Raw genomic sequence first — 12,359 nt, 5'->3', positions numbered from 1 at the left:
GACCATGCAGGCTCTGGGGCATCTCTAGGTCAGTGGCGTGAGAGGAGGGGTGGAGGGAGGAGGCAACTTGGTTCTCTTCGCAAATGATTGCACAACTTTCCTAGATCCTCAAAAGAGGAACTTCCTCGGGAATACCATGGAGATGACATACAAACAGGATCCCTGGAACTCACGGTTAATAATACCATTAACAATAACTAACACTGGGGGGGGGTGTTATTATGTCAGGCACTGGACCAAGTGTATTACATGCAGTACCTCATTTAGTTCTTACAACAGCCTTCCAATGCTGGTACTATTAGTATTCCCATTTTGCAGATGAGGAGACTGAGCTCAGAGAAGTGACATTTTCCGAAGGTCATACAACATGTACTTGGTAGATTTGGCTTTCTTTTTTTTTTAAATTAATTAATTAATTTATTTATTTTTGGCTGCATTGGGTCTTCGTTGCTGCGCACGGGCTTTCTCTAGTTGCGGTGAGGGGGGCTGCTCTTTGTTGCAGTGCGCGGGCTTCTCATTGCGGTGGCTTCTCTTGTTGCAGAGCACGGGCTCTAGCCGCGCGGGCTTCAGTAGTTGAGGCACACGGGCTCAGTAGTTGTGGCTCACGGGCTCTATCTAGAGCACAGGCTCAGTAGTTGTGGCACACAGGCTTAGTTGCTTCGAGGCATGTGAGATCTTCCCGCACCAAGGATTGAACCCATGTCCCCTGCATTGGCAGGGGGGATTCTTAACCACTGAGCCACCAGGGAACTCCTTGGTATTCCTTTTTTAAATTTATTTTTTATTGAAGTATAGTTGAATTACAATGTTGTGTTATTACTGCTATATAGTATCACTTATATATATTCTTTTTCATATTCTTTTCCATTATGGCTTATCACAGGATATTGAATATAGTTCCCTGTGCTATACAGTAGGACCTTGTTGTCTAACCATTCTGTATATACTAGTTTGCATTTGCTAATCCCAAACTCCCATCCCAACCCTCTCTCACCCCCTTCCCCCTTGGCAACCACCAGTCTATTCTCTATGTCCCTGATTCTGTTTCTTTTTCATAGATACGTTCATTTGTGTCATATTTTAGAGTCCACATATAAGTGATATCCTATGGTATTTGTCTTTCTCTTTGTGACTTACTTCACTTGTACTTGGTATATTTGGGATTCAAACTCCAAAGTTCAGGCTGGATTGCCTCTCTCCTTACACTTTGTCATGTAGAACAATAAGTCAGTTTCACTAATTTATTCAAAAATTAGCCAGTCTGGTGTGGTAATGGTCACTAAACCAGGTGTCTATTATTCCCTTATTGGCCCTATGTTTTTACCAGTAAAACCTTGGGTTGTGCATTTTCTTGATACTGGCTCAACCACCTGGTTGACATTCTTTTGTTTGCGGTCAACTAGAACCTTCAAATCTTTCTCATATGAACTGGGACTGAGTCAGTATTGTCCGGCCTGAATTCATACAAAACACAATGATCTCAAGAGATTTTACTGCCATAGGGAATTGGTTTCCTTCCCCTAAGTAGTCCAAAACAGGGGTATTACATTTAGATTGGATTTTACTTTTTCCTGTTTTTTTTTTTTAAATCAAGGTATAACTAACACACAATAAAGTGTTCTAATCTCAAGTATACATCCTGCTTGGTGAATTTTCACCCAGATCAAAATAGAGAATATTTCCCCTATAGGATTCCCAGTCAATACCTCTACCCCAGAAGTCATCACTATGGGTTTCACTTTTAAATTTAAAACATCCACAATTACAAATTACAGCTTTTGCAAAATGAGATTTGAAAGTGTAATAGAATCCTTCCATCCTGGAAATTAAAATTTTTCAACTTGCCTTTTCCTCAATTGTTTCTAAGCTTTGAAAATCTATTTTTCTCCTGAGATTTGACAACTTTTCAATTTCATGTCTTCTATTTTAAAAGTACTTTATATGTTTGTATGGTTTGTATTTAGGCATTTAATTCATTTGGAATTTATTTGATTAGTCCTCTGATGTGAAGGTCGAAACATATTTTTTTTCCTAACCAATTAACCTTATGCTATTTATTGACTGTTTCTCTCTAAATTGATCTTTGAAAGTTCTTTTATTATAAATTAAATAATTATATGTAACACATTTCCCATCCCCAAATTAGAATGCTAATGATACCCACCTCACAAAATGAGAGTGAACATCAGATTATGTGGAGTAAATTAAGTATAGGATCTAGCACAGTCACAGTTCTGGCACGTAGTGGGTTCTCAACAAGTGGTAATTCCATCGCCTCCCACCCACTCCCATAGACACTCTCCTCCTCCATGTTTAAGGCTCTGTAACTATGGAAAGAGGAAAAAATTTCTTACAAGACTGCCCAACAGGCTAACCTGGAGGTCAGATGTGCACCTAGAAGGTAGAAGACCTCTGATTTGGATGTTTATAGAGATACTATTTATTTCCTGAGGGCCTAGATGTTGGATCAATTACTCCCAACTGACAGTTTTGAAAATGATGCCAGTGCATGATAAAATTTTCTGTGGCTCTTAGTGAAATGATTAAGATAAGTACAATGAAGGGAGTTTTTATAAATTCATTTTAACTAACTGTATTTTAGTCTGAGATTATGGCCCTCCTACCTTTTCAGTTTTTAAATGTGCTGATTTTTATTAAAAGATGGAGAGAGTAGGTGATAGTTGATGTTCTTAAATGTCTTTTACTTGGAATTGTCCTTGATCGTTTTTAACTTTACTGGGTCACAAAATCCTTAAATCTTGGAATAACATCAACTTTGAGGTTCATTGCCACATCTACAAAACAGAATTCAATGATTCTGGGTTGACATTTTTTCCATTCCTCAGAGCACCACCCACTATACATAGTAGGTAATCAGTAACTTTTGCAGACTTACTGAATGAATAATATTGTAGTATAACATCTGGCTGTGTGTTTCTCATTGACTGGAAAGAAACTGTTGAAAGAGGCCAAACTTGGTGGACTGAGAAGTATGCACCAGGCATTTACCTCTGACAAGCTTTCCTCTCATATCCAGCCGTCAGCACCTCGGACAGCTCAGCTACAATTACACGGGTCTCCGAGGAAACCTATCTAAACACAGACAAAGGCATTTTTACATCATCTTTTCTCTACTTCATTATTTAAACAAGAACCTCTTGTTCATACACAAGCTTTCCTCTTTGCTCGTTTAAACCTCCCTCTCAGATTGTTTGCCTCATGATCTGCAATTCCCCAGCAAAACGGCCAGCTTCAACTCTGAGCTTCAGAAATGCCAATTTTAATTAAAAGTGCAATTTTCAAATCCACCTAGAGCTCAGATAGATACGGCACACTTGCTGCCCTGTGATCTTTCTGGCTTCTTTGTTGATTAAAATGGGTGCTGCTCTAAGTGCTTTGTCAAATCTTCACAAAAACGAGAAGAAATTGACACTTACACCTTTATACCAGCAAGAAAGTGATATATTAGATTCACCCCTATTGCCACAAAAGCTTGCTTTTGGCTTAAAGACAGCAAGAGGCCAAGAGGTCCCTAGTGATAACTCTGTTTCGATGCTTCAGCCTTAAAGGCTTTCTCTCCAGCTGGTGGTGGTGTAGGGAAGAGTTACTATGCCATTTTCCCATTGACTTCTCCACCCCTGTCTTCCTAGACAGTTCCCTTTGTGCCTACGCAAGGACTTTGAGCTTTTAGGGTAATGGTTCTCTAACTTTAGTGAATATAAGAAAAGCATTAAAAGCTCTCTTAGCAGATTCATTGGCTCTACTTCCTAGAGATTCTGATTCAATAGGATTTGGGTATGACTCCAGAATCTGAATTTTAATGAAGCACCAGATGATTCTGATGAAGGAAGATCATACTCTGAGAAAATTTGTTCTAGCAATTCCCAGAAAATTTACCACAAGGATTTAAGCTGTAGAGTGGGTGAGAAACCCTGTGTAGGGAATCTAGAGGTGTGATCCTGTCCAGCTCTGATATTTGCATTCTGGTGTGCTTGAGCAACTCATTTCCCCTCTGTGTTACCATTTCTCTATCTTTATAGATGAAGGATGCTGGCTTCAGTTCCTGAGACCACCTCCAGCCCTCCCATCAGCATGCTGGGCTTCTCATGGACATGACCAGAGTAGAGACCCCTCATTGAGGCTACAATGATATTTTCTTTTTCTGCCCTTTTTAAACAAAAATTATGAAATATACCACACATCTAGAAAAACTTTTGACATAAATGTACACGGTTATTAAATAATTCTAAAGTAGACATCGGTGTAACTACCACTCAAATTAAAAAATGGAAAATTGCCTGAAACCACCCATCTGATCCTTTACAATCATGCCCCCATCCTTCCCCTAGAATAAGTCACTATTCCATTTGCTACAGTCATTTATTTCCTTGTTTTCTTTTATAGTTTTACTACATTTGCATGCATCCCAAAACAGTATCTTAGTTTTGCCTACTATGAATTTAATAAAAATGGACTCCTGTTGTATGTATTCTTTGGTGTTAATATAAGAAAGATTTATCCATGTTGCTATGCATGGCTATAGTTCATTCATTTTCACTGATGTATAGTGTTCTATTGTATGATTTCACCACAATTAATTATTCTACCGTTGATGGGTATTTGGGTTGGTTCCAGTTACTAGCCATTACAAACCATGCTGCTATGATCATTGTGTATGAATCTTCTAATGTTATGTACATAACTGTCTCTGGAAAGTAATGGAATTGCTGGGTGATAGGGCTTGCATATCTCCAGCTTTGCTAGATAATGCCCAACTGTTTTATAAAATGTACCAACTTGCACTCCCACTAGCAATGACTGAGAATTTGTGGTACTCCTCCTTCTCTCCAGAATTCTATGGATATTCTCTCTTTTCAGAGTCTTTGAACATGCTGATCCTTCTTTTTAGAGCATTCTCTTTCCCTATTTTCTTATTTGTCTTGCTAAGTCTAGGCAGTCATTAAGGACTCTTAATCCTGGCAGCCTTCTCTGACTCCTCAGATCTGGGTTATGTGTCCCCCATACTCCCATAGCCCCCTCCATTGTCCTCTCCATAGTATGTATCACATGTATTGTAACTTCCTATTCACTCACCTGTCTTAACCAACCCCCCACCCTCCCACTCATACACCAGACTGAAGGATCCATGAAGGCAGGGGGTGTATCTTGATCTAATGCAGTGCCTAGCACACAGCTCAATACATGACTGTTGAATGAGTAGAATCCATTTCTGCCCTCAACTCACGGCTCCCCTCAACCATTGAGAAGCCAGGTGAGCATTAAGGCTTTTCATAGAATTGTTGCCAAAACAACGTAATAACTCTGGGGAAATTAATTGTTAGATCTGGCTCTTTCATTAGTAGCTCATCAAAGGACTGTGAGCCCCCAGGGGGACTCTTAAAAATAAGTAACCGATCAGCATGGAAGAAAGGGCATCCTCTTCCCAGCACATACCCCCACTGCCACCACCACAAACACACAAACAGACACACCTCCTGCGAATTGCTGGGCCTGGCCATTTAACACAGTTATAACCAACACCCACTTAGTGAATTATGAGAAACAGCCTCGAGAGAGCTTTCAAAGATCTTCAAATGGATGTTTAAAAGCCTGCGGTTTCTCAGACAGGCTCAGCTAATGGCATTTATTACTTGGAGGATAGGGTATTTACATAAAGCTGGATTTTTATTATAATGGTCAGATGGTTCCCGAGAGGGAGGGTGGAAGGGAGAAGGGAAGGTGAAGATACAAATCTTCTACTTAAATTTGATTTGGACAGATGCTGTCAAACTTAGGATAGGGGTTGAGTGGGGTGATCCTGGGGCAGGAGAGGCCAGGTGTGGAGAAGAAGAGAGTCAGCACCCTGGACAGCTCAAGGTGTCTGTCATTGATCTATTGGCACACTCTCAGACAGATCTTTCCTACTAGGGTCCTTCCATCGATGATTTATGGATGTCCCTCATTTATCCCAGCTATAGTCTGGAGTGAAGATAATCCAGGGTATTCACTATCTCCTGGCTTCACCAGCGGTTCTAGGGATTCCTACGTACTCATCTGCATGACAGTGGTGATGAAGACGAATTAAAGCCAGTTGTTGCTGACTTCAAGGAGCTTGAATTAATTGTCTATTTCTGGGTAATAAACCACCCCCAAAACTTAGAGGCATAACACAACAATTATTTATTGTGATTCTGCTGATTGGGTGATTCTTTTACTGGCCTTTCCTGGGTAACTTACACAACTGTAACGAGCAAGTGGATCCTTTGGGGCTGCGGGATAAGACAGCGAGTACAAATTTAATGAAGGTGATTCCAGGAATGAGTCTGGAAGATGTGTCTTCCAGGTGGCCAGCACTGAGAAGAACATTTTAGGAAGAAGAATCGGCAGGTAAGCAAAGGCCTGAACTGGCTGGGGGCTGTTTGGGAGCCATAGAGATTGGGAAGTGGTTCTGAATGGCCAGGTCATAAAAGGGAGAATGATTTCAGATGACTCTGGGGAGGTGAGTAAGGCACTGGATACCATGTAAGGAACTTGGCCATTATCTTGTAGATTTTGAGGAGACCTGGAGTGACAAATATTATTTAAAAGAATAATTACCAAATATCAGGAACATTACTGAGCATGGGAAATACAGCATTTAATCCTTGCTTTTATCATCATTTTACACATGAATAAAGTGAGTCTTACCCAGAGTCGCATAGCTAATAAGTGGTGGGGATGTGATTCAGAACCAAGAACCTGGCTTTAGAACTGGTTATTTTCATCACTATATTCCATAGTTCTTCTGGGGCACCTTGGAGTTTGGAGTGTGAAAGGTAATGAGAAATGAGGCAAAATTAAATTTTCATTTCAGAAAAAAGGGGGAAGATTCCATAATTAAATAAATATGGAGGGCTTCCCTGGTGGCACAGTGATTAAGAATCCACCTGCCAACACAGGGGACACGGGTTCGAGCCCTGGTCCGGGAAGATCTCACATGCCACAGAGCAACAAAGCCCATGCTCCACAACTACTGAGTCTGTGCTCTAGAGCCCGTGAGCCACAGCTACTGAGCCCCTGTGCCACAACTACTGAAGCCCGCGTGCCTAGATCCTGTGCTCCACAACAAGAGAAGCCACCGTAATGAGAAGCCCATGCACCCCAATGAAGAGTAGCCCCCCTCTGCCACAACTAGAGAAAGCCTGCACGCAGCAACAAAGACCCAACGCAACCAAAAAATAATAAAATAAAAATAAATAAATAAATACGGAGAACACTGGATCAAACAAAATTTATCAACTTTCTTTACTGCTGGCCTCAGAGCCTAACGTGAGATACAAATATGCGCTAGAAAGTAAGCTCCATGAGTGCAGGGATTTTTTTCCACTCTTATTGACAGCTCTTTCAATCCCCAACACCCAGAATGGTGCCAGACATATAGTAGATGCTCAATAAATGTGCACTGAATTAATTAATATTGGGACTCTCCAAGGGCTTCCATATTCCAAAATTATTTAACGGTAGAATAGTCCTTTACCATGACTTGTTTTTCCTATTGAGTCTTCAAGGAACAATAATGCTTTTAGAACACAATTGAGAAATTTAGCCTGAGAGTACATGAAAATTAAATCTAATGTTTATTGTGTACCCACTGTGTTTCAGACACTTTCCTTTTTTCATCCACTCATCCATGCCTCCAGGAAACACAAACTAAGAGCTTGCCACTCATCAAGTCCCCTACAAAGTACTAGGGGACAAAGATAAGAAGACATGTCTCATGCCCTCAGGAAGAATCCAGTCAGAGGGCATTTTCTCATTTTACATAGGATTTAATTTTATGGAATTTGCAACAATCTTGTGCAGTTTTCTAAGTAATTAAGAGACCTGAGGCTCAGAGAGGTGAAATGACTTTCCTAAGGTCTTAGCACAGCCAGGTGAAAATGGCTGGCACTTGCATGATGGACATCCCTCTCCTACTCACTGGTGGAGGAGAGAAGCAGTGGATGGCTTGGACAATACCACTCCATCTACACACTAGAATCCTGGACAGTCTGGGGCCAGGGCTGCACTGTTTCTTCAAACAGGTGAACTGAGGTTGTCACTGTTTTTTCCTGATGTGGGAATAACCTGCTTCTCAGTGGTTGGAGCATGAAGGAGAATTCTGAGGCAGAGAAGCAGCTGACCCCAGATTGTGACTAGGACCTCCTGGGCCACCCAGTAGGTGAATCCTTGCTGCAGAAGCCCATTCCTTAGCCAACACACATCTTCTTGCTGTGGGAGCAGGTGAGGTATGAGGAAGTTCCTCCCATCACCAAAGGGTCCCACCTCCTGTGGTCACACAGGCACACACATATATGACTGTGCACACATATGCAGAGACAGGCACAAACATGTGCATAAAGACGAAAGCACATAGGCACACGCACATGCACACCCATAACAGGGCACAAAAGTGCATGCACACAAAGAGCACACCCGTATAGATGCACACACGGGGGTCTGCACATGCATGCACAGTCACGTACCTAATAGCCATCGCTCCCTCTGGGGGACTCCACGCTGAAGTCCCTCCCTGGAAGGAGGAGGTGACTGGGGATGAGATGAGGCAGGGAACCAAGGCAGAGTCGGCCCATGGGAGTAGGTGACATGCGGTCCCTAGACATGGCAGCTCTGGCCCAGGCTGGCTGCTTTCAGAAGTCTCTCCTTTCAGCCACAGGTTGCCCACTGGTTGTGAGGCCTCAGCACACCTGGCCTCTTGGAGATGTCAGCTCTTATAACAAAGCAATCACCTTGACAGGGGGAAGAACTTAAAAGAGGTTCCCAGGATCAGGGGTATTTGTGCAACCCCATTTAACAACCCTGAAATAAGTTGAATTAACTCCATCATTTTGGGAGTCAGAATTGTCACATCACTTATTTCCTAAAATTAAATGTGATCAGTTTCAAATCCGCATCCAGCTGGCCAAGAAGAAAATTCAACTAGTCATATTGAGCTTTCTCCACCTCACCTCCGCCTCTGCCAGTTGAATTGAGGTCATAAGGGTTTACTCAGAGCAGGTCGCTTGGGGAGAATCCTCTCGTTCTCCATTCCCACTGGTTGCTATTGAAATGCTCATTGTTCAAACTCATATACAGTCATCTCTCTGTGTCTGTGGCGGACTGGTTCCAGGACCACCACCACCCTGGTCCACCCCAGGATAACAAAATCTGAAAATGCTCAACTGCCTTGTATAAAATGGTGTAGTACAGTCGGCCTTCTGTATCCACAGGTTCTGTATCCGCGGGTTCTGCATCCGCGGACTCAAACAACCTGCGGATACCGAGGGCTGACTGTAGTCCTTGAAGACATGTGGTTCTGAGGTCTGAATGTCAACCATGTACACAGGGACCCTTGCTGGGTCTGAAAACCCTGATGCCCTTCCTAGAGACAGGCTCCCAGGTGGCCTTCCTTAGCGTTCTAGAGCTCTAGAAGTCGGTATGCAAATTGTCACATACAAACACTCCCTGAATGAGACTCACAATAGTGTCCTGGAGAACAATCAGTTAAAAGGAAGGGAACCACTGAAATATGTCTTCCTTTATCAGCCCGATTCTCCAACAAAATTGATCGACTGCACCACGCTTAATTCAAATGAAATGCACGTTCTCAGCGCTATAAAAATAACTTTATCACAGTCAAGAAGAGAACGATTAAATGAAATGAATATGTGGGTGATTGAATACAGGATATCCAGTGACAGGGGATGGAGGATGAGGATTGCTATCTCGGTTCAGCCTCAGCTGGGCTTATGATGCTCCCAGGGGCTGCCCCATCCCTGAGCAGAGACAGGATGGCCACAGGGTAAATGCTGCCCCAGACATACCTGGCACACCGACTGGTTGGCTGGGCTGGCCCGGCCGCACCCGGCTTCCCACTGTTGTCAGCACAGAGGAAGCAAGATTGTGGTACCTGGGGTCAGACTGACAGGGTTTGGACGGCAGCTCTCCCACGTGATAGCTGTGCAGCCTTAGGTAAGCTGGCTAACCCCACTATGCCCCCCTTTCTCCTTCTGGAAAACTGGGATAATGATAACAATGGGGGCTTCATGGAGTTTGCTGTGAAGATTAAATGTTGTAACACACCTAAAGTAGAGTGACAGTCCCAGTGGAGGCCAGGGCCAGCTGACTCAGTGCTGGTGTTTCCACTCACTCAGATCTGTGCGGCCCTGGGCCTGGCTGGGGGCAACGTGGAGCCTCTGATCCCTTGGGAAGGGGATCATCTTAGCTGGGAAGAGTCTTGCATGTGGCTGGGAGGATGCTTTCACCCTTTCCAACAAGCCAGAGCATTTACCTACTGTGCTGTGACGTGGTAATAGTTCAGCTTCTGGAGCCAACTTCTTGGGTTCAGATCCTGGTCCTGCCACTTACTAGCTATGTGAATTTGGACACGCTATTCCACCTCTCTGAGCCTCAGTTTCCTCATCTGCATAATGGGGGCACCAACAATCCTTGGTTCATGGGGTTGATGCAAGGACTAAATGAGGTAACTCATTGCCCTGGGGTGAAGGAGGCACTCAGTAAACGTAGCTATTACGCATCTGTTATTGCGGTGGTATCTCATGGCACCACTTCTCACATTCTGCCTCTAGAGTTTGTCTGCTAGGTGTTGAAGTGACCATTTATTCATTCATGGATTTCTAGAAGAAACTGCTATGGAGGGCTGGGCCTGGGATTCAGTGATAAACCAGCAAGGCCTGGTCCCTGCACTGCCTCTTTCATTCATTCAACAAATATCAGCCAGTGCTGCTCCAAGACCTGGGGATGCCACAGAGAACAGAAGGAAACCCCTGCCCTCAAGGAGTTCACAGTCTAGTGGGGGAGACAGACAAGAAACCAATGGACAAATCCAAATACAACTTCAGGTGGTCATTACTGTGGAGAAAGAGTGGGCAGGGGCAGGGCATGGGGAGCCATGGGGAAGGTTCTGCTGAATCCAGCAACATTCCCTCCTTCCCTGCTTCTCAGGAGTGGTGTCACCTTCCACGTGGTCACCGAAGTCACAATCCGGAGGTGTCCTCAGCTCCTCCTCCCCCTCTCCCTAAATATAACCAGTCACTAGTTCGGTAGATTTTACTTCCTAAATAGCTCTTCATGTCTTCTCTCTGTCCCCCTGACCCACCTCTCCCAGGTTTCACAACACCCTCTCCTGCCAGAACAACAGCAGCGTCCTGGTTCCTGGTGCCCTGGACTCCAGTCTCCCCGCCCCATCCCTCCAGCCCCCAAAGCCAGAGGGATCTTTCTAGGACACAAATGTGATCAAGACCCACTACCCACCCCAACCTCGTTTCCCTGCAGATCCTATTGCCCTCAGTTACAGCCCCAGGTCCTTTGCCTGGAATTCAAGGCCCTCCAAGACCAAACCCCATCCACCCCGGCTCCGGGCATGTGGACTCACCTCCTCCAGGAGGCCTTCCCAGATCTCACAGGTGAGTTTGGGGTCCCTGCTCTGGCGCTCCCAGAGTGCCTGAGAATACCTCCCACATCTTAAATAGGGATATCCGCGCTGAATGAAGAAGCAGGAGAGCTCTGGGCTAGGAGTGCGGAGACTCGGGTCCCGCGACTTGGCGTAGGACTGATCAGAACTCACCCCCAAACTCCCTTCCGACCCGCCACCCCAGTCTGAATAACGGGCTGGGCGGGGGCGGGGGCGGGGGAGCTCCCAGTCGGCGACCACGTGCCGCCCCCAGTGCAGCCGGCCCCCCAGCCGTCCGCCCCCGGGAGCCGGAGAACAAAGAGGCGGACGCCCGCGCACTTGCCGGAGCCCGAGCGCCTCCACCCCGGCCCCTAACGCCGAGGCTGGCGCGCTCTGCGCCTGCGCGGGGCGGGCGCTCGCCACAGGCCGGGCTACGGAGGTCGGAGGTCGGGTCCGGCTCTGGTTCTCCGGTCCAGAAGTGGGATCTGGGGGAGGACCGGGGGTGGGCCTGGACGCGAGATAAGGAGGTGCTCGCTCGCTCGCTCGCTCCGCCGCCATCCGTGGACGAGTAAAAAGCCCTGCTTTGCTTTTGCTGTTCCGCTTGGAGCCGAGCGGAAAATTGTTTGTTGCCGGGAAAATGAGAGCCCTGTGATTAAACAACGGCAGGAGGGGCGAGGACGCCGGTCGGGGGGGCCTTTAGCGTCCCCTCCCTCCCCGCCCTGGGAGAATTGGGGGCGGAAAGAGAGAGGAGCTAAGCCTGGGGCCCCCCGCGGCTGCGGGGCCTGCCAGACTGGGCCCAACCTCGAGTGTTTCCGGACATACAGCGTCCTATCAGGGCACTGGGGTGGACCATCCTTTCTGACTCGCAGGGTTGAGTAAATCCTGACTCCTCACCATGGTGACGAGACCGTGTGGAATCGGCCCCCCC

The sequence above is a fragment of the Balaenoptera acutorostrata genome, chromosome 15, assembly GCF_949987535.1.
Source record: "Balaenoptera acutorostrata chromosome 15, mBalAcu1.1, whole genome shotgun sequence".
Lineage (NCBI taxonomy): Eukaryota > Metazoa > Chordata > Mammalia > Artiodactyla > Balaenopteridae > Balaenoptera > Balaenoptera acutorostrata.
Note: the sequence above shows the minus strand (reverse complement) of the source record.